Source organism: Dermacentor albipictus, unplaced genomic scaffold, assembly GCF_038994185.2.
Source record: "Dermacentor albipictus isolate Rhodes 1998 colony unplaced genomic scaffold, USDA_Dalb.pri_finalv2 scaffold_25, whole genome shotgun sequence".
NCBI lineage: Eukaryota > Metazoa > Arthropoda > Arachnida > Ixodida > Ixodidae > Dermacentor > Dermacentor albipictus.
The window spans coordinates 3,005,290-3,026,446 of NW_027225579.1; positions in this window are offsets into that span (position 1 = coordinate 3,005,290).

Genomic DNA, 21,157 nt, shown 5'->3' on the forward strand with positions numbered 1-21,157 from the left:
CTAGGCCGGACCGATACTGCAGCCCGACACGAGAACAAACTCGTGCAGCCGAGCGCAAGCAGCAACTGCGTACCGAGGATCCACCAGCTTGCCAAGCCATTTAATGAACCTTCGGGATGAAAAATCCCAGTCAGAACCACCAATATGGTCATTACCACTGCCTTTCACTAACATTCGTAGCCAGCTGCATAAGCGCGATCTGGTTTGCTCTTTCCTTGAAGATTCTCGCACTGATTTACTTTTTATAACTGAGACATGGCTGCGTTCCGGATATTCAAACGTAATTTTCTGTGGTAACATTCTGTATATTGTGCACAGACATGACAGAACAAAAAAAAATGTGGGCAGTTTGCACTAGTGGTGCAAGGCTAGGTCACAGTGGAGCTAGTTTCGGCTTTGGCTATGTATTGCTAGGTTTTGCTAAGTTTCGCGGGGTTGGGCATGGCTTAGCAAGGTTCACACAAAGTGTGAACCTTGCCGCCCGCCGCCCGCTCCTCGCGGCCCGCACGGCCGCGAGGAGCGGGCGAGTGGCGCGCCACCTGTCAGGGCAGCACCGAACATTGCGAGGAGGGGGTCTTCTGTGTTTACCGCAAGAGGCCTCTGCGTGCGGCAAGCGCAGAAGAAATGTAGCAGCAACGTACTTCGCTATGCGTTTAACAGCGACTTCTGTAATTTACATGCTAATAATGACCAATATATACCGCAGTATACCTTCTACGGCACGTTTCTAAGGCAAAACCGCATTCACTAGAGGCGCTTTTTTCCCGCTTCGACCTGTCGAACTCAAGGCTGAGTGATAGCGTCTCCGTCTCACACTCCGGAGACCCTGGTTCGATTCCCACCCAGCTCATCCTGCAAGTTATTTTATTTATGAAGTGCCCTCCGGGATTTTTCGCTCACGGCCAAAGCCACCGACGCCCACACCGGCTTTTCGTTAACGCTGTCGGGTTAATAGATATCGCAATCAAGCACGCCACGCGTCTCAACGTTCTCGCTTACGCGCGAGAAATTCGAAACACATTGTATGACCCTTACTGATGCATGCGTCCGTGGCGTAATTGTTTCAATATCAGGCTTCTGTTCTACAGAGAGCCTGCGTTGGGGTCTCTCCGTTGGACGACTTTAGTAATGTTTGTTTAATAATTTAATACGCAGTGCTTTGTCTGAAATCACGAGTTAAGAAATTCTCGAAGCCCGAAGATCGATAGTTAGGCATTTATTGATTTACTAGCCTTAATCCCATGCTGGCAGAACTGCCCCGCTTGCAACTCCCATCGACACTAGTGCCAGCGTTCTCTCCAGTAAATGCTTTGCGACACTCTGTGGTCTAAGCGATAGCTGAACCAATTCATGTCCGCCTACATCGCCGCTTGCAGCACTATAACTTTCCGAGGAGCAGGCTCTGCACTAGCTCAAATGGAACATCTTTCGCTACACCCACTAGTTAGCGATTCCGGCTTGCACTGAGTTGGCATCCTGACTTAACGTTGACGAATACCACGATTATGATGGCCACGACATTGTGCAACGCATTGGCGACTAGCCGATGCATTCTGCAACTGCAAGTACAACAAGCGCACTTCTCAACGCCAGTCGTTAAAGAGTCCGTGCATGTGATCACTATAGTAAGGTCGGTTGCGACCCGCACGGTGCGGCGCTCGGCTAACTAGGTTTCTGCCGCATTTCTTAAAGGGACGCAAGTGTTGACCCTTATTAAGGACGTTATCACTAACTCCTTATCATGCCCGTCGCCGAATTTACGGTTTCATTCCGTCATTATTAGACACATATCTGCTCTTAAAAGCACAACAGTCATTGATAACAATTTTACTGGTAGTGCACCTGTATTGCAGTAGTGCAAGAATAGAGACGGGGCAGGTACTGTTCTTCGTTATCACTTCTGTTGGCGCTTACGGCTCGCTCTGCTGATTATAGGCCTTTTATTGTCGTGCCGTTCAATTAAATCGTGACAAGACCTTAATACAATAAACTTTCCTCGCCTCAGATCAAGATTTATTATTTTAAAAATTGTCGTTCATTCCGATCAGACTGATCTTCCGAGTTTCGAGAGGTGGTGGTTTACTCACACTAATATAAACCAGAACTCTCCATAAGGCACACGTACCTTTAAAGCTGCAATCCTCCGGGTTTGCAATAATAGTGTTAGACGTATGACATTTGGCCCGTCGGGCATTTTTTATAGCCAATGAGTATTCGCCTTCAGCTGTTCATGGCACGCGTCATCTTGATACTGTAATTACTACTTGCGGAAAGAATATTTTACTAGGAGGGATCTTTAACTCCTACCGTATTACATGGGGTTTAAAACACATCCAAGTGGCACTCGCTTGTAGGATTGTGTGGGATTGATCCAAGTATAACAGCCCTACATGATGAATTCAGGATGGACTACTTTCATCCGAGGTCAGGCGGCTTCTGCACTGAACTTGCCTTTTGCAAGCGCAAGCCTCTTCCTGTCCGCCTCTCAACTGCTGATTATGCCACCATTAGTGACCACATTCCAGTCATTCTTGATATTATATGTCCAGTAACCTGCTCAGCGTAAGCTTTCATAAATTACAATAAATTCCAAAATGTCTTGCGATACTCATTGCCCTCTCTGACTGATGCAAGTGTTAAAGCTGAAAGATCGAGCATTTGTTCCGCCTTAAGATTCCCTTGAAGAATTAAAATGTGTCGTATAATCGGGTGCAACCAATGCTTCTCCTAGGTACAATGATTACCCGCCGTGGCTGCTGAGTGGCTATGGTGTTGGGCTGCTGAGCACTAGGTCGCGGGATCGAATCCCGGCCACGGCGGCCGCATTTCGATGGGGGCGAAATGCGAAAACACCCGTGTACTTAGATTTAGGTGCACGTTAAAGAACCGCAGGTGGTCTAAATTTCTGGAGTCCTCCATTACGGCGTGCCTCATAATCAGAAAGTGGTTTTGGCACGTAAAACCCCATAAATTATTAAATTATTAGGTCCAATGATTGTTCGCTTGACTACAGGCGAGGGAAGACAGCTTGGCAGAAGCAGTTACATAACGAATGCCCTCAAAACCAGGTGGATTTCAAAAATTATGCCCAGGTGCTTTTAGACGCACAAAGTTGAAGGCAACGGATGAGTACGTCATTCAGTACTTTGCATTTCTTTCTAAATCATGTAATAGACTCGCACTGTATAGATTTCTGTGCACCAAGAAGATAGTTACGCAGGCCAAAATGCCAGAAGCTGTTGTTGTGTCCTAGAGAAACAGAGCATTTATCGGTGGCGATAGCTAGACATTAGAGGGCTTTCCGACGTCCATCAGTTGCATCGATATCAGCAGTTGAGGAATATTTTACGGAGATAAACAGGTCAGAATTATCAGATACTTCAATAAGCTTTCCACCACCAGCCCCGATGGACTCAATTCGTCCATAGTGAAAATTTCATGTAAGGAATGACAAGATTATTTACTAGACATCATCAATTATTCACTAAGCAGGGTATGGCTTCCATTGGATTGGAGAACTGCCAAGGTTACACCTTTGTTTGAAAATCTGGGTGATGATTATGTGTTGGAATATATTAGGCCCATCGCGTTAAGTACAACTCTTGTAAAATTTATTGAAAGCGCTATAAATGTTTGTGTGACGAGTTTTCTCTAGGAAAGATCGATCCTGAGTCCTAAACAAATTGATTTCAAGTCAGATTGCTTAGTATAGCAGGCTCATAATGACCTTGAGAGCCGTAATACTTCGGCGCGGTGCCAAAGGCAGTAAGCGTCATTAGTGGTCCTTGACATCTCCGAAGCATACGATAGTGGTGAGCATGTGATATTGATTTGAAAGCATCAAAGGGCCCGTTGAGTGAAAAAGCCGGCGTCTGTCCCCTGGATACGTGAAAAACGTCACCGAACTTCCCATTGGCTGCGACGCAACATCACGAGCGAGCTTCCACAGAGCCCAGCGGTCGAAAAGGAACACCCGCTGCCACGCCGCCGCACGAGTTGAGGTTACCGCCATGAGGCCACGTCACCTTCGTTGCCACTCTCGCAAGCCTCCGCACGTTCCATGCCCGCGCAAGCTCTTGCCTGCCTTGTAACTGCTTCTCGGTATGGCCGAATCAAAACGCGCCAAGCCTGCGCCTCCTAGATAGCAGGCCTGTACACTGTGCTTGATGGCGTCAGGCTACTTGGACTGAACTTTTAATCGCCATCTCCGGCCTAAACAAAGCGGTGACGTGAACATCAGCGCGGCTTACTCGGGAGGGTCCCCGTGACATACCATGGTAATCGGGTAAGGTGGCATGACGTCACGGATCGAATCGCACGCGAGGAGTTCGTAACTCGCAAGTCCGCTTAGCGGCGTTCGACTGGAGATTATGCTTTCGCATTTACAACACATGAGCAGTGCTCAGGTGTCCTGGGATTTTCGCTCAATCAGCTTCGGAACAATAACTTTCCAAAATGCCTTCAAGCATGGACTGCACAATATTTAAGGAATGGTCAAATTTATTCCTTCCAAAGCTGCATTTCTTTGGCTACATTATCGCAGGCAAGAGGCATTCCACAAGGAGCAGCGCTGTCTCCAGCCTTATTTATTAGTGTAACGAGTTCCATCCCATGTCATCACGAAGTGCATCCGTACGTGCATGCTCAAAATTACATGCAAATATTGATCAAATGTTACAGACACATTTGTCTGTTATAGGAAGATGGCTTGATGCGATGCGTCTCTCCCTCTCAACGTTAACCACTTGATACTGGCATTGCGATTGAAAGACCCTACATTTATTTATCTAATTTGTCATTTATATATCATTACACATGTAGAGATTGTCAAGTATCTTGGCGTGACATATTACAGTTCTCTGTCTAGGAAGGCGAACGCTGACTTTATTCTAGGAAACAGTGTTCATGCGGTAGGTTTGCTAGGTAGGGTGAGCAATAGTCGATCAGGAGTGCGAAGGAGAACGCTGTTACCAATATGCCGCATGTATGTTGGCCATGTATTGGAATTTTGATGTGTGTTGTACACCGGAGCACCTGCATGTAAACTTCACGCCCTTGTTCTCTGGGAGGCGCAGATTTGCGATAATGTTTAGGGCTATCTAAATATGTACCAAATAGTGTTTTGCATGTTAAAGTTAGGATGCCTTTTCTTCCCACGAATGTTCCATTGTCAGCTGTACAATACATTTAAGGCTATATGAATCCCTTATAATGTTTTCACACACACTTTTGAACTAAATATATCAACATGTTCCACAGTGTTAGGGACGGATTTTCTGTCTGTGTCTTGCGAGATTTCAAATCGTTAGTGTCCCCTCATTTAGCCTTGATTAGATTGTTTTCCGTGGCAGGGCACAAGGGCCTTTTTGTCAACGAAATGGTAGATTCATTGGCGAAAGCCTCCTCGAATAGCCCGGTAATTCAAATGTACTGCCATTAGCTTTCATCACTCAGTACTGGCAAAAAAAAATTGGTCGTAATTTTCACTTACTATACACTAACACGTCACTTCTCTCAAAATGTGCCGCCTTCTTATTAAGTGCAGGTAGCAAAATGACGGTTAGTACTTTCACTACTTGCTGAAGCTACCAAAGGCACTGACTTAGTTCTAACTAAAACAACCTCGGTATGCATTTAGTAACCCAATTGGAATATTATTACTAACAATTTTAAATAGGCAACGCGTGAAGTTGAAGAAACTTTATGCTTCTTACATGTCCGAACAATACTTGATGATGTTTGTGTAATATTGGATCCCTATCAAGATTACCTCATTAATAGACTAGAAAAGCTACAGAACCGAGAAGTAAAGTTTGTTTGTAATAATTACAGGCCGTACTTTAGCGTTTACGAAATTAAGGCCAGTTTAGGCATCTGCTACATATGCATAGGCAGAAGTTAAGGATCAAGCTATTGCACCGGATATATAACAATCAGACAGGTGTCAATCGCTATATCTTCTGGAACCAGATTACGTATCGACTTGCTGTGTTAACAACAAAGAGATCTAAGCCTATAACTGCAGAAGAAAGACTTTTTACTACTCTTTTTTTCCCAAAATCAATTAGACAATGGAACAGTTTATCAAATGATATAGTAAATGTGTCAGATAACGAACTAGTCTATTCTATGCTGTGACGGCGCTCTTGTAAAATAATTGTATGTGTTATATGCCTTGTAACTTGCTTTTTCCAAATTACTTGTAAGTCTTTCTTTAAATGCTGTTGTAGTGCTTCTGCTGTGCGTATATCTGTCCAAAAGCTTTTCTGTATTACTGGCAATATTTTGTTCCCCCATATGTAATGCCTTTATGGCGATGTAGGTACTCTGTAAATAAGTAAATAAATACAGAGGGGCCAATTCCATCTATAAGTGCCGCATACATTGGCATGCGAAGTCGATGATATTGTAAAAGCACAAGAACGCAAAATGATAAATATATACCAAAAAAGAAGACCACGTCCTTTCGCTGTATCGTCATCATCATCAGCCTTTTTTATGTCCACTGCAGGACAAAGGCCTCTCCTTGCGTTCTCCAACAATCCCTGTCCTACGCCAACCGATTCCAACTGGCACCTGTAAATTTCCTAATTTCGTCGCCCCCCCAAGGCTTCTGCTGTCCTCTACTGCGCTTCGCTTCTCTTGGTATCCATTCTCTCACCCTAAAGGTCCAACGGTTATCTAATCTGCGCATTAAATGACCTGCCCAGTGCCATTTTTTTTTCCTAATGTCAATTGCAATAGCATCTATACCCGTTGCTCTCTGATCCCAACCGCTCTCGTTCTACCTCCTAAAGTTATGCCTAGCGTTGTTCGTTCCATCGCTCTTTGCGCGGTCCTTAACTTGTTCTGAAGCGTCTTTGTGAGTCTTCAAATCTCTGCGTCATATTCTAGCATTGGTAAAATGCATTGATGCACTTTCCAAATGCAAATGCACTTTCCTTGTCAGTGACGAGCTGGCGATGTCTGCCGTAAGCGATCCAATTTACTTTCACGCTTCTGTTAATTTCCTTCCCATGATAAGGGTTCAGTTTATTATTCTCTAAGTATAATGAATTAGTAAGGGACAATATACAGACGTGGGTCCCAAAGTCAAAGACTGAAACGGCACCCTCGGTTAATAATAACAATGAAGAGATGTATTAAAGAAGAGCTAACTAACTAAAAGAAACACATACAATCCCTTTGATTAATGAGGCATCAATTAAGTGCAATATATAGGTAATATTTACCAGTGACAGAAAGGTACACTGACTCAGGTAAAAATGTAGAATATGTTTGGTAGCATACTGCGAATAGCGTGTGTGGGTTTATTGACCAGTTGTCTTCCCCCAAAATGATCGCGTACTCGTGACGCCTGCGGCAGAAAGGATGTTCCACATCCACCGCCAAGGTTTGTGAGTAGTAGCGCTGGCTAACACTCTCAAGGTGAGTTGTAGTAGTAAAACATAAATACCCAAGAAAGTGGATGGGGGAGCGGCGCTGCCGTAGCTCAATTGGTTAGAACATTGCACGCGTAATGAGAAGACCTAGGATCGTTCCCCATCTGCGGCAATTTGCTTTCTCTTCCACTTTCAAGTCGATTAATTTATAATTTCTTTATTTGAAATAGCAAGTGCCAGTAATTTCCCCGATGTGGCCCTTGACGTCTTTGTTGGCTTCTCATGATATGATTAATAAAAATGTGGTGCCTCGTATAACCACCTTTCTGTTCGTTCATATCTCTAACAGGCAACGGTACGCAAAAGACATACAGAATGACGCTGGTCGGCACTTACTCAAAAAGCAACTTCAAGAGCATTTATAGCCTAGTTGGAGGGAGCGCATATTTCAACCGTGTACACTTCTGTATTAGGTTCAATACTCAAAACTTCGTGCACAAATTTCTGAAGCCCACTGTCTTCCTTTACGTGGGCTACGAAGTCGCAAATAACTGTTAGTCCAACATAATGAACAACACTGCAGTTTAGCTGACATTTGCATCAGACTGTCACAATCACAACATAATAGGTCACTGCCAGAGGAGGTAGTTGTGGCTTAATTAGTTAAGCCACAACTAGTAGTAAATTTTTAAAAACTACTGAGAAGCCTTTCTTGTTAGTAAAGGCAGCAGTTACTAGTTTTACGATAGCTGCTGGCTAATACAGAACTAGTGAGAACGTAGTGAAATACACATATCTAGTAAACGCGTGCGTTTACTAGCTGTTTACTAACTTTATTTTATATTGTAGGGGCTAGACAGCGCAGACTATTGACGCGGCGTGAATTTTCACGCCCCTTTAATTAGCTTCACAGATTTTCAGCACTAGTTGCATCATTAGAATAGGAAACTTTCAAACATGGGCGCTTGAAGTCGCTGTCATTAGGCTAGGTTGCCGACTTTCTATTTGTAAATTTTTACCTACAGAGATTGTCTAGTTCCCGCACAGAAATGTTCCTCTTATGAGGAACATGAAACAATAGCTCAATTTCTCATGTATTCTAAAAGACATTCTGATTGGCTAAAAAGAACCTGAGGAAAACGTTTCGCCTTCTTATCTTTGGGGGTCTCTACACTTGGGCACCGCGAGAGCAATGTTGGTGATGCCCGGATTTTAAGGCAGGGTAAGAGAGATTTAGACTATGAATAAGAACTTATGGTTCATTATCTTTCAACAAAATCGATTTCGAATAGCTGCATTTTTGTTTTCATTTATTCCTTCACCTAATCAAATTCTGTCGCGACGACGAAGAGCTCTGAAATCGCAACAGAAACTTTCTGTGGCGACAAGTGTTCTGAAGTCGCAACGACACCTTTCTATCGTGACAGTGACTCAGACGTTACGACAGCAATTCTGACGTCGCAAGAGAAACATTCGGTCATGATGGCCAAGACTTAAGTCGTAATAGAAACATTCTTTCGCGAGAACAAGAGTTTATGAAGTCGCAAAAGCAACTTTCTATCGAAACAGCGATTCTGACGTCGCAACAGGAACTCTCTGTCAGAAATACACATTTTCTTTCCGGGTGTTACAAATGTGCCACTTTCTACCGCAGCGACATATGTACTGACGATGCGACAGAAGCTCTTTCCATCGCCATGCTTTAAAATTATATGTCACTTGTGCATCGGTGGTGTACGCTGTACTTTTCTCTTGCACGGTATTCAGTCGTGCATCTCTGAAGCCGGCAGTGCTGCTAGCACCGACACTGCTACTAAAGTCGACGTGACCAATTGTTGTAATTGTGCCGTGGCGACAAGTCACGAGCAACGCCCTACCGGCCTCCTCAATATCAGCCGCTGATCAAGATCATACCATCTGCGATAATGGCTGCGTATCCGTTTTCTTTTATTTGCTAAGATGTGGCACACAGGCCTGTGGACTTGCATGTGCCGTTACACTTACACATTATGTAATTTCCCAGAAATATTGCATAAGCATTTGCGAAACGAAAAAGAAGTTTTGGATTGTTCCACAAAGTCGTGTGAAAAGCTTGCTCGCTCAGGTCCCATTATTCTGGTACAGTGCTGCCTTGAGAATCCAGTATGCTGTCAGAATGAACACTTATCCACAAATGCTTATGTAGCTATGTTTCATTGAACACAGAAATTATATGCGTGATCAAAAGTGCAAAGAGTGAGAGATAACTGTCGAAATAAGCAGTGACCACCCTAACAGTGTCCCCGGTCACCATTGTCTATTTGTGAATTTCTAACTTAATATAGATATCGTAAAGTAAAACCGATGTTCTAGCACTCCACGATGTACCTCTCGATGGTAACAACACTTTCACTCTTCCAGAAATGCAGCAGTTGACGCGGTTCAGTTAATGCGCATCTTAGCTCTTAAAATGTAAAGGTAAACATCAACGCAGACCGAGACTCTTACTGGAGACATATCCAAAATGTACTCCTAGAGAAGTGTTCGGTGTGGTGAAGTGGTAAGAGGCTCGCCTCGGGATCCTCAGGTCCCAAGTTGGAATCGCCGGCGGGGAGGTTTTTTACTTGCATATTTTTCTTTTTCTACTAACAAATTTGCATAGCCTTAAAGAGGTCTCTGTCAATTTTTAAATAAACGTTGATCAAGAACTGCAGAACTTCCGACTACAGTACATCACACTGCAGACAACAGAACGTCAGACAATAGACAACAGAACGACACAAACAACGTCGCAAAATACGACAGGCTGAAATTTGCTGCTGTGATTTTCAAGTGGGGAATCTATTATTTCTCGTACTCTGGTATTATTTCTCATTTCTGTTTTCTTATTGATGTACCAAACTACGCGGTTCTTGGCCAATCCCCCAGAGTGGGTACGTACCAGTGACTACTAGGCTCCCCAGCTACATCTGCGGAGAGAGGCGCTCGTAGGCCGACAGTTCCGAGCCTTGCGCCTTACGACTGCAGTCATTATGCAGCCTGCTATGCATGGCGACTAGCGAGTGTTGTGCGCATGATTACGCCATTTTTCCTATAACCTGGCTGACCCTGGCAAGGGAGTGTCATAGCGAATTCGGGCGGTACCGTAGACAGTGGTATGGCGGATTGGCAACTACAGAATGTCTCAGTTGTGCTGGCGACACCGTCCAAATAAATAAAGATGTAGAAGAACTGACATTTGAGCATGTTAGCACTAGTTGAACATCTTGAAAGGGCAGTGCAAGGCAACTAAGAGAAAAAGCAGGAAAGACGCACGACAGCGCTGCACTCGCAACTAAATTAGTCAGAAAGCAGGCACAGACTTCTGTACTACCGCCTATACCAACGTGCGCTCTCCAATCGGTGGCGTCATTATCAATGCACAAGCAAACAGCGAAGCCGTATAATCTAATGCTGTACTATGAAGCGGTTTCAAAATAGAAATTCATGCCCATGCAAAGTTGGAGATACCACGATTCTTCCCGCACATAGCAATCACACTATCCGGGAGTTTATTGAGGCCTACCATGTTAGGAAAAAAGAAAGCGTTGTGTGAGCATGCGTTCATTTTTCTTGACCGTGAATTTGCGTTCTCAAACTACGTCATAGTATAGCATTAAATTACAGGGTTTCGCTGTTTCCTTGTGAACTGATAATGATACCATGGATGAGAGAGCATGTGGGTATAGGTGGTAGTACTTAAGTATGTGTATGCTTTCTAATAAAGTTAGCGACATGTTCGCCTTTGTTGTGTGTATTTCCTGCTGCTTTTTGTCGTAGTCATCTTGCGCTTCCCGTTCAAGATGTGAAACATAGATGGCTATGGCGCCCAGGTTCGCGGCGGCTCATTCGCTTGGTGCTGTGCTCGAGCGTTTCTCGTTCGTGGCGTCAAATTGAGGTGGTTTGTTAAAGCGGAAATGATCAGTGCTGCCGATTACCTGATTTAGTAGGTTTTAAGGATTTCCGTCAACGAGCCGCAGAAGTCGTTGCGCTGCGCGTTCCAACATCTGGCCTACCCAGCGAGCCGCATCATATCGCTTTTTATTTAAAGAGCCTTTCAAACGAACCAAAGGTTGAAAAAGGGAGGTCGTTGTGTGTAGCGCGCCTCCGAAATGTGTAACCACTTGTTCGTGGAGTTGGTCCACTGGTACCTTTACCACATAGGACTGTTTTCAGCATCCATAGGCAACTCCACACTGCGAGTCGTTTTGTAGTTTAATGACATATAACATCTCACATTATACAGGCTGTTGCACGTTACTTGAGCCAAATTTTAAATGTGTGCAAATGCTACGTCGTTGCTTGGAGATACTGCGATTATTTTTTGCATTCCGCCTAATTACACAATTAGTCTTTAATAATGATTCAACTTCTCAATACCTATTATTACATTAGAAGTGTCAACGCGAAAATTGTCGAGCAGCATCAGAATGTCGCGATGTAGCTTTCGTTTGCTCAATACATGCTATATAGTTTATTTTATAGCGTGATATATACAAGACCGCGAATAGAGGCAAAGTGCATTAAGCGGCCAGTCGCGGCAATTTCAGGCAATAACGTCTGTGTGGATTTCAGAAGCTAAATACGAATATTCTGCACTGCGGCCAAAAACTGAAACGCTATTCCTAGTCAGGCTGTCTCGTGATGCAGACCAATGAGAGCTCCGTTTGTGAGTCGGAGCCACAACGTTGTATTTATAATTAGCTGATTCGTGTGAAAAAATCGTTGTCGTGTGCTGTTTGGGGCTTGTTCACGCTTGCACTACGCAGTGTTAGAGGGTAACGTTCGGGATGGTGAACACAGCAGGATCCCGCTGCCCGTAGAATTTCCCCAACCCCAGTGAAACGCGAGAAGTGAATAACAACCAATCGGACCAAGCTGGAGTTTCTGCCAAGAGGATTCCAAAATTTAGCGAGGGTTTTCCTTTCAGTTACGTCACTTCTATTAGGGCAAGTTGAAGACTTGGAGACGAAATGAAACAGATGTAATGGAATTTAGGTTGTGTACATGTCGGAAAGCAAACTTGCGGCGATGTGCGCGGGTCGAACGCTCTGTAGCTGGAATGAGCACTTTTTGTTGTTGCTGCTAAATTTCTTGCGAGGAAAAAAACTGACAACTAAACGAGTTTGAGACGAGGAAGAGCGACAGGTGAATCTGAAATAACAGTTTATTTATTCAAAGATGGAGGAGGCCTATTGCTTGGAAAAGTGGCGGCTCTTTATATGAAGTGTCTATCGACCGCAAGGATCCCGTGAATATTGGAAGAATGCAAACACTATACAAGTCCACAGACATTGAAACGTTCAAGAATTGAAAATTATAGGTCGATTAGCTTAATTCCACTATTATATAAAATATTCACCGAAGAAATATCCAATAGAATGAGGGCAACACTGGAATATTGTCACCTCAGCGAACAGGCTGGATTCAGGAAGTGATACAATGGATCCCATCCATGTCATTAATCAGGTTCTCGAGGAATCTGCAGAGTACAATCAGCTTCTCTCTATGCTTTTCAGAGACTACAAAAACAATTTGATTTACTGGAGAGACCAGCAGTCATAGAGGCATTACGTAATCAAGGAGTACAGAACCATTACGTAAATACTTTGGACAATATCTACAGGGTTACACAGCTACCTTAATTCTACAAAACAAAAGCAGGAAGATACCCGTAAAAAAGCGGTCAGAAGGGAACACGATCTTTCCTATGCGTGTTCGAAGAAGTATTCAAGCTATTAAACTGGGGAGGGTTACGAGTGAGGATTGTCAGCGAATATCTCAGCAAACATCGGTTTGCCGAGGACATTGTTCTATCCAGCAAAAATTCAGACGCGTCAGAACAAATGATTGAGGACCTTCACAGAGTGACCATAAGAGTGGCATTAAACTCTATCATTTGGGATCCCTATTTAAAGAAAGATATCATGCAACTTGAACGTATTGACAGAAAGGCTGTTAGGTTTATATTTGGCAAATATCGTAGAGTTGATTCCCCATCCAACATAATGCAATTAAACTGTATTCCTACTCAAGAAGCCCGCAGAAAATTTAGTCGCCTTTCATTTCTTTGTAATTGTATGTTTGGTAACATAAAAATAGATCTGCCTGACAGTATAAAACCCCCATCAACACGACGCACACGCCATGGCCATGAATTTGCACTAACCCCAGTCTTTGCCCGATCAAAATCTTTCAAATTGAGTTATTTTCGAAGAACTGCGGAAGAATGGAATTCTTTGCCGTCTGATATTTTTTGGTTCCAATAATTTTCTCGCTGAGTTGGAGTGTCACCTCTCTTAAGCTTTATTTCTCTTTTTTTTTCTTTTTTCTTTCTTGCTTGCTTTTTGTTGTCTGTTGCTTTGTACATTCATGTTGGGCGTAACCCACACCCTGCTTGGGCCACCACATTGGCCTGCAATATTTTGAAATAAATAAATAAATGCAGAAGACAAAGCTAATGATGAACAGCCGGGCAAGGGAACAATAGTTCAGGGCTGCCAGTCAGCCTCTAGAGTCTATAAGTGAGTACATTTACCCAAGTCAACTAATCACAGGGATCCCTAATCATGAGAAGAAAATTATCAGGGGGTAGAGGCGTCAGTCTGCTGCCGTCGGATGAGGGGGACCAGTTTGTGCACCGGTATGCTTGTGATAGAAGAATTAAAATGGGTTGGATCGCATAGGGCAGACATTGTCAGCTCCTGACTGGAAGCTTGCCATTATCATTGAAAAGGAAGGTGTACAATCAGTGCATTTTGCCAGTGCTGACATATGGGGAAGAGACCTGGAGACTGACAAAGAAGCTTGAGAACAAATTAAGGACTGCGCAAAAATCCGATGGAACGAAGATTGCTGGGCATAACGTTAAGCGACACAAAGAGAGCGGTTTGGATCAGAAAGTAAACGGGTATAGACGATATTCTAATTGACATCAAGAGAAGAAAGTGGAGCTGGGCAAGTCATGTAATGCGCCGGTTAGATAACCGTTGGACCATTATTGTTACATAGCGGGTACCAAGAGAAGGTAAACGCAGTGAAGGACGGCAGAAGACTAAAACAAAACAGGCTGATGATGATGATGATTCTTCTAGAAAGTGGTTGAGGAGCGGTGCCATGGTAGCACAACTAGGTTGAGGCATGGCACGCCTAATGTGAAGAAGTGGGGTCGTTCCCCACGCGCAGAAAGTTGTATTTTCATCCACTTTCATTGTAAATAATTTATGTATTTATTTAATTCAATTAGTAAAAACAAGTAATTTCTCCTATGTTGTCCTTGGTGTCTTTGTTTATTGGCTTCTCATGACGTCACATAGTTGTTTTATAAGCAAGGAAACCTACCACAAGAATGCTAAATGTTTCAGAGAGCAAAGATGACAGTGAGCTATGCTTGGCTGTAGGAGCCGGGACGTCTTGAGAGCCAGTTTTCCTCGCTGCATTTCAAGGGAACCCCGGTGTTTTCGCGCCGGTGCTGGCTACATGGGCTCTGACAGGGTGACACCACACGTGTGACGTCATCTGCAGTCATTGTCGTAGTGGCCGCTTGAAAAAGGGTGCGCGGTATTTTTTTTCTTTTTTAATTCTTACCTTTCCTTGCGGCTACATCGGTGTAATATTTTGCAGGCACAATAGTTACCGTGCAATCTACGTACCACAGTTGCTTATTGGAATGCTCAAGACTGGTGAGGGACCCTAGAGGCTTCACAGTGGTGGTACCATCTTTTTTTATTTCTAGTCGAGAGACATACTAGCGTGTAGAACCTTCGACACATCGGTCATGCAGTCGCTGTTTTGTCAAGCGTGTGCGCCTAATACAACGCAGCAACATCCATGCGTGTGTTGGTAATTACAACATTCTCTCTATAAAGACTGACAGGACGGCTGCACCGGTGCTTTTGAAATAGATACTGATACGGTAGCAACGCCTTTTGCGAATCGCCCATAGTTTTCTGTAGTGCAGCAGCTTTTTTATCATGAGATGGCCAGTTCTAAAACCTTCCTTTGTGATCAAATATGTCATCAACCTTGCATTCGTTGATTGTGGGGGCCCAGTCCAGGTGCAAAAATACTGCGCACAATGCAACACTGCATGTCAATGGCCGCACCATTACTGTGCAAAATATATGTTGGGCTATTGTTTGTTCATGGAAGGCGACAAGGTGACACAGATTTCCACAGACTTGTATTCATGACGGATGACATTGCATTCCGGAGTACAAACGAACAGACCAGTATAAAGAGCACTGCCAACCCTCATGCGCAGCCATTCGTACCTTTGGCGAGTAGAAGTGGCAGAAGCACAGAACAATGGCCAGCGATCAGCTCAAGAGCTACAACGAGGAAACGCGCGCGGAATCTGCTGAGCATGACCACCCCTCCTGCTTTCGTCAGGTTAACCCACGAACACTGCAGAATTGGTACCACGACGAAAACGACAACCAGGATTCAGTACCAGAAGAGAAGAGCTGCTGTTTTCCCTCATCCTTGCCTTCTTTGCAATACCCAGATGCTCATGGCCCTCACCCCATCCCGTCCTGAGATTCCGAGAATTCACAATCAAGTGCAATTACACCCCAGCCTGCATACGTCCACTCGAGCCTCGAAGGCGAAGACCACTCATGAAAGCGAACATCGTTGCACCGTCCAAGGATCCTCAACTGCCTTCACTGCGAAGTTCTGAAGCGATAAGCGACTGTGAGGATGACCCCGCGCTGAACTGCATCCCTCCCGAGAAGCCCAATAGCCACCTCAACGTAGCTGAGAGCAGTGGACCGATGTGCCGGATCTGCCATGAAGGCGACCAAGAGGATCCACTCGTGTCGCCCTGCAGCTGCTCTGGCACCATGGGCTTCGTGCATGTGTCCTGCCTTGAGCACTGTCTAACTGAGCGAAACATTGACATCTGTGAGCTCTACGGTCCGCGTTTCCCGATGGCAGCCCAACCGGGAAGCGCGCGCCGGTTCTTCCAGTATGTCTGGCAGTTCGAATGACACCTGCGACGAGCGTTGCTGAGCGACCTATTGTACATCGCCATGGTGACATCGGCAGTAGTATTCTGGTTGGTCATCCAGGCGACAGCGTTGGAAGCGCTTGAGCTTCAGTGTTTTATCTGGAAAATCATCGCGGTTTTCTTAATCGGCGCCTTCCATGGTTGTTGCGTGACTCGTGTGTCCAACAGGCTGCGCAGGCAGCATCGTTTGCGCATGGCGTGGCAGATAGAGAACCCGTTGCGGTGGATCGTGGCGGTGACTTCAGTCAGGGCAGTGACTGTTAGCGGAACAGAACGCAATGACGCACGTGCAGCTGGAGAGCCATCTGCGTCCTATGGGCGTTGTCTCCGCTAGCATCAACAGGACTGAGCATATGGCTTCAAAAGAGCGTCAAAATAGAGGCGGCTAATGAACACCGTTGGACCACCGCCGAAACCGCTTTGACAAAACAACCTGCCATCTAGGCCTGCTGCAGACCAACTACGCGTTTGAGGTTCTCAGAGAGTGTGCAATAGTACTGTTGAATGCATGGAGGTGTTGCTCATTAAAACTGAAGGTAGAGCTAAGACGGACGAACACACGGTGAAAATACGACACGATGACAAGGGAACGCTTTCCGTCGTCATTGTGTCGTCTTTTCACTGTGTGTTCGTCCGTTTTAGCTCTACCTTCAGTTTTAAAGAGTGCATCACCAACTGGCCCTGCACCATGTTTTATTGTTGCTCATTTCGCTTGATCATTTTAATGCTTGAAGTTTTTGAATTTTGAAGACGAGCTGTTTATTATGCAATTTATTTTCTTCACCTGTGCTTGAATATCATGAGCATGGAATCCCAATTTTGTTTAGCGATTTTAAAATCACCTTCGTCGAAATAAAATCCTGATTTTATGTGTAATAAAAGGCGTAGTATCCGGATAGAATTATGCTTAATTTGATGTACCGCAAGAGTTAACACAAGTGTGTTTTGTTTTCAGGTATAGTGAACCGAAGTAAAAGCATTGGCTGGTAGAAATCTTTCTGCGTGCCTTTCTGGCCGATATCGTATTACCTGCAGCAACAGATGTGCACAATCTCATGGCTCTAGTTCCTCAAATTTTAGACCGTGCTCAGCAACGAAGACAGCCGCTCTTTCGCTCGGCCATTCAACGCCATAAAACATCATAGGTGATTGAAAAGCTATCAAGCGCGTCTATGGCCGCCACAGGGCACCATCAGTTCGACGTGCGGAGGTGTCTGATGCTGTAGCGATTCGCGCATGGCATCGTATTAAGAATGGATGTCACTTTTACCGGCCAGTCTGCCCAATTGCCTTTTGGTTGGAGAGAGTCTTTCAAGGTCGCCTGTGAAAAATAAGGCAGTTCTGTCTGTCCACGTGGATTGTATATGAGGAGGACGTCAATACTTGCACGACAGATATAATTCATCATATTGAAGCCGATAAGGAAAATACACCAACGAAGTCTTTAATTTTTTGTGTTAGATTGTGAAATACAATCGATATGTAGTGAACCCACGTCTGTCTAGTAGAATTTGGGAGAATAGATTTACTTTCGAATTATTCATCCCCAAAGCATGCTAAATTATACATATCGACGTTGCAGACATTATCGTTTCGAACGCTTTGAGGGAGGCTCTTGAGGAACTTAACAGCAGCGTCAATATATTTCGTAACACATTTTCGGGACGCTTATGTCGTAATTGCTGGACATCTTAGTATTTTCATTGAGCATAGTTGACTGCACACTTTCAACATGTGACCGAATGGGAACAATTAAAAAGGTAATTGCGAAACATTTTCACATGTGGCAGCTTGAACTGCAAGGTTCGCTGTGCAAGTTGCGTCAGCAATCTCTGGGAAACAACCTGAACAGGCCGAATAGTGGTTTGAAGGCAATTAAGAATTCTCACGAGAAAATATAAATAAAATCGCGGTGCATTGCAAACTCGCGGAACTGAAGCTAGGTATAAGATTTCATGCCCGAAAACCAAGTTGCACTGTGGAGCAGGGAAGAGCCTACAGATAAAGGCGGTGTATTGTCCAGTTTTCTGCACAGTTTCTGCACAGTTTCTGCACAGTTTCTGCACAGTTTCTGCACAGTTTCTGCACAGTTTCTGCACAGTTTCTGCACAGTTTCTGCACAGTTTCTGCACAGTTTCTGCACAGTTTCTGCACAGTTTCTGCACAGTTTCTGCACAGTTTCTGCACAGTTTCTGCACAGTTTCTGCACAGTTTCTGCACAGTTTCTGCCTTATTTTTTTAGCCGTTGGCATGGTAAATGTATTCGTTATGAATCTATTTGCACGTAACACTTTGGTCGTTAGACCGCAGGGTATATTCGCATTTGTCCTAACAATGGCAAACATCGTTGTGCGAACGCTTCTGGTGAGGTTCCAAGGTAGCTTCGCTCTGCAGCTACATAGTTCTTCGCCCGCGGTGATATGCGATAGCCCTACGCAAGGATTGAGTATCTTCTGCTACGTTCTCTTTGAGGTCTCATTGTTTATTAGAACGGTGCGGCGAACCACGCAGTGGCTAAGGCTTCCCTGGTGCTGTGGAAGCTTTTCTTCTCAGGCCACTCTCATACCTTACACGCGGCCCATGCGGCACAGCTCCACGCACATGATCTCTCATGCCCCGTCACGGCGGCTGTTGCGTTAGTGTTTCCGGTGGTGGCGGTCGCCCGCATTGGGTGATTGAACAAAAACGTGTAGTGGTATTTAAGTGTGGCCGTGTTGAAATAAAAGGGCGATTCCTTCGTAGACGTGCTGTTTAGCGATGGCGATCATGAGGTGGTGGCTAATACGGGGTAAATAGTGGCAAATAATGAAGATCTAATAATAAACTTTTAAACCAAACCTCAGTGGGTTCATCGTAATCGGGATATTGAAGCGTGCTTTCCGCGAAGGCTATATGGCGTTTTGGATCCGGAAAAGGGCGATTACCCAAGGAAATGTGGCATGCCGAATTTCTGTCCCGGAGCGCGCGAAACCGAAACTGGCAGCTTGCAGCACGCACGGAGAAGCGCTTCTCGAGGTGATCAGGAGGGGGCCAACGTACCGCTCACTCACCCGCGCACCCACCATGTGTCCCAGCTCGTCGTGTGTGAGAAGTCATACGGGCACGCGTCACACGGTGGGGAGGGGGGAGAAGGGATGGTTGCAGACTTTCCTGCTTGACTCGTCGATCTCCTGTGCGCGTCAATAGTATTCCGAACAACATTGTCACAACCGGGCGTCGTGGCGGGGTGCACCAGTGTTCACTGGCGCAAACAAAGAGAAAAGAGGGGGAAAAATAGAAAGAAAATAATGAAAATTGCTGGAAAACGATTCAACTTCCAGTTGTAGTCGATAAAAGACAGTCTTTACTGAGCGAGTTGGGGGTAGGTTAAGAAGGTAGTCACTGCGCACCACCTTCGAACACGTCACCACTTACGTGAGGAGCGTAGGAGGGGCGTCGCATTGTATTTTTTTTTTCGATTGCACGGTATTCGAGAGAGGCCAAGGAATTTTTCCAGCGATATCTTCGGGATTAGCTTACATTTACAGTGTGCACTATTTTCGAGATAAGCCCTCATTTTTATGATTGATGGTGCGTTAATTAATTTCAATTTTTTTTTCTCGGGTATCACATATGCCAAAACGGTGATGTGTTTATGAGGTGCGCTATTTTGAAAGATTAGCGCCAATAGCGTAATGGTTGCGTAATGGATTCCGTGCTATAGATGCTGTCTCCCTATTCAAATCTTCTCACTGGGCAATTTGATTGATTGACAATTTTAACGACATCTGTTCAGCTGTGAACGCACAGCAATGAATGCGATAGCAACACGTTAGTCTATTGAACGAAGTGTAAGGCTCGTAGCTGCACTGACAGGTAGGATTTGCTATACGCATAAACTGACTAAATAAGCACGCTTGGTGTGGCGTGGTAGGCACATGAACAGAGCGAACTCAAGAACCATGGAGTAGTATGGTTAGAAGCACGATGTCTTTGCGGCGTTGTCGCCTCGCGTGGTCCTCAGCTTCCCGTACTGCGGAATGCTCATGGCGGGCACAATGTGTGCGCCTGCTTCACGCTTCTGAAGTGCAGCATTTCGTCGATGATGTCGCTTATCATTGGCCTCCTCTTCCTGCCGCGTCACACCCATACACTTCGAGCTATACAGCTTGTGCCGCACACGCACATGTATCTGGGCGGACGCATGCAGTGGTCTTGGCGCGCATGCGGGCCCGTATTGGTTCACTGCGATTAGCGTTTCGGTAGAGCACCTCCGCCGGCATTCTGACAACACGCAGGGTCATGTTTGCGCGATCCCGGAAAAGCGGTGCTTCGATGCGGAAACCGCGCACCCGCGGGCACTGTTCTAGCTCCCCTACCATGGCTGCTATGTGTTGGAAACCCCTGGCACATGCCTACACTGCCTGCATGGGCTGCATGCGCTTGTTGCAATCAGTTCCAGCAAGCACATCTGTCCAGCCTGAAGTCTGAGAATATAGCTTGTTCTGTGCACCAATCTGCGATTGCAACAGGAACACGCCTGGACGTCTTTCAGTACCTGGCGTTCAAATGCTGACGCAAAGGGAAATCGTACAATTAATGGGAGTAGCGTTCTTCCGAAAACGTATTAAAACTAAAAAAAAATCAGTATTTTATCTGTATTTTATGACGACGGTGAAAAACTGCGAGGAGTGTTCAAATAATTGATATTGCCATAAAACGTGCCATGCGTCCCAGCGCGCTGGCTTGCTTGCAGGAAATTCTTCAG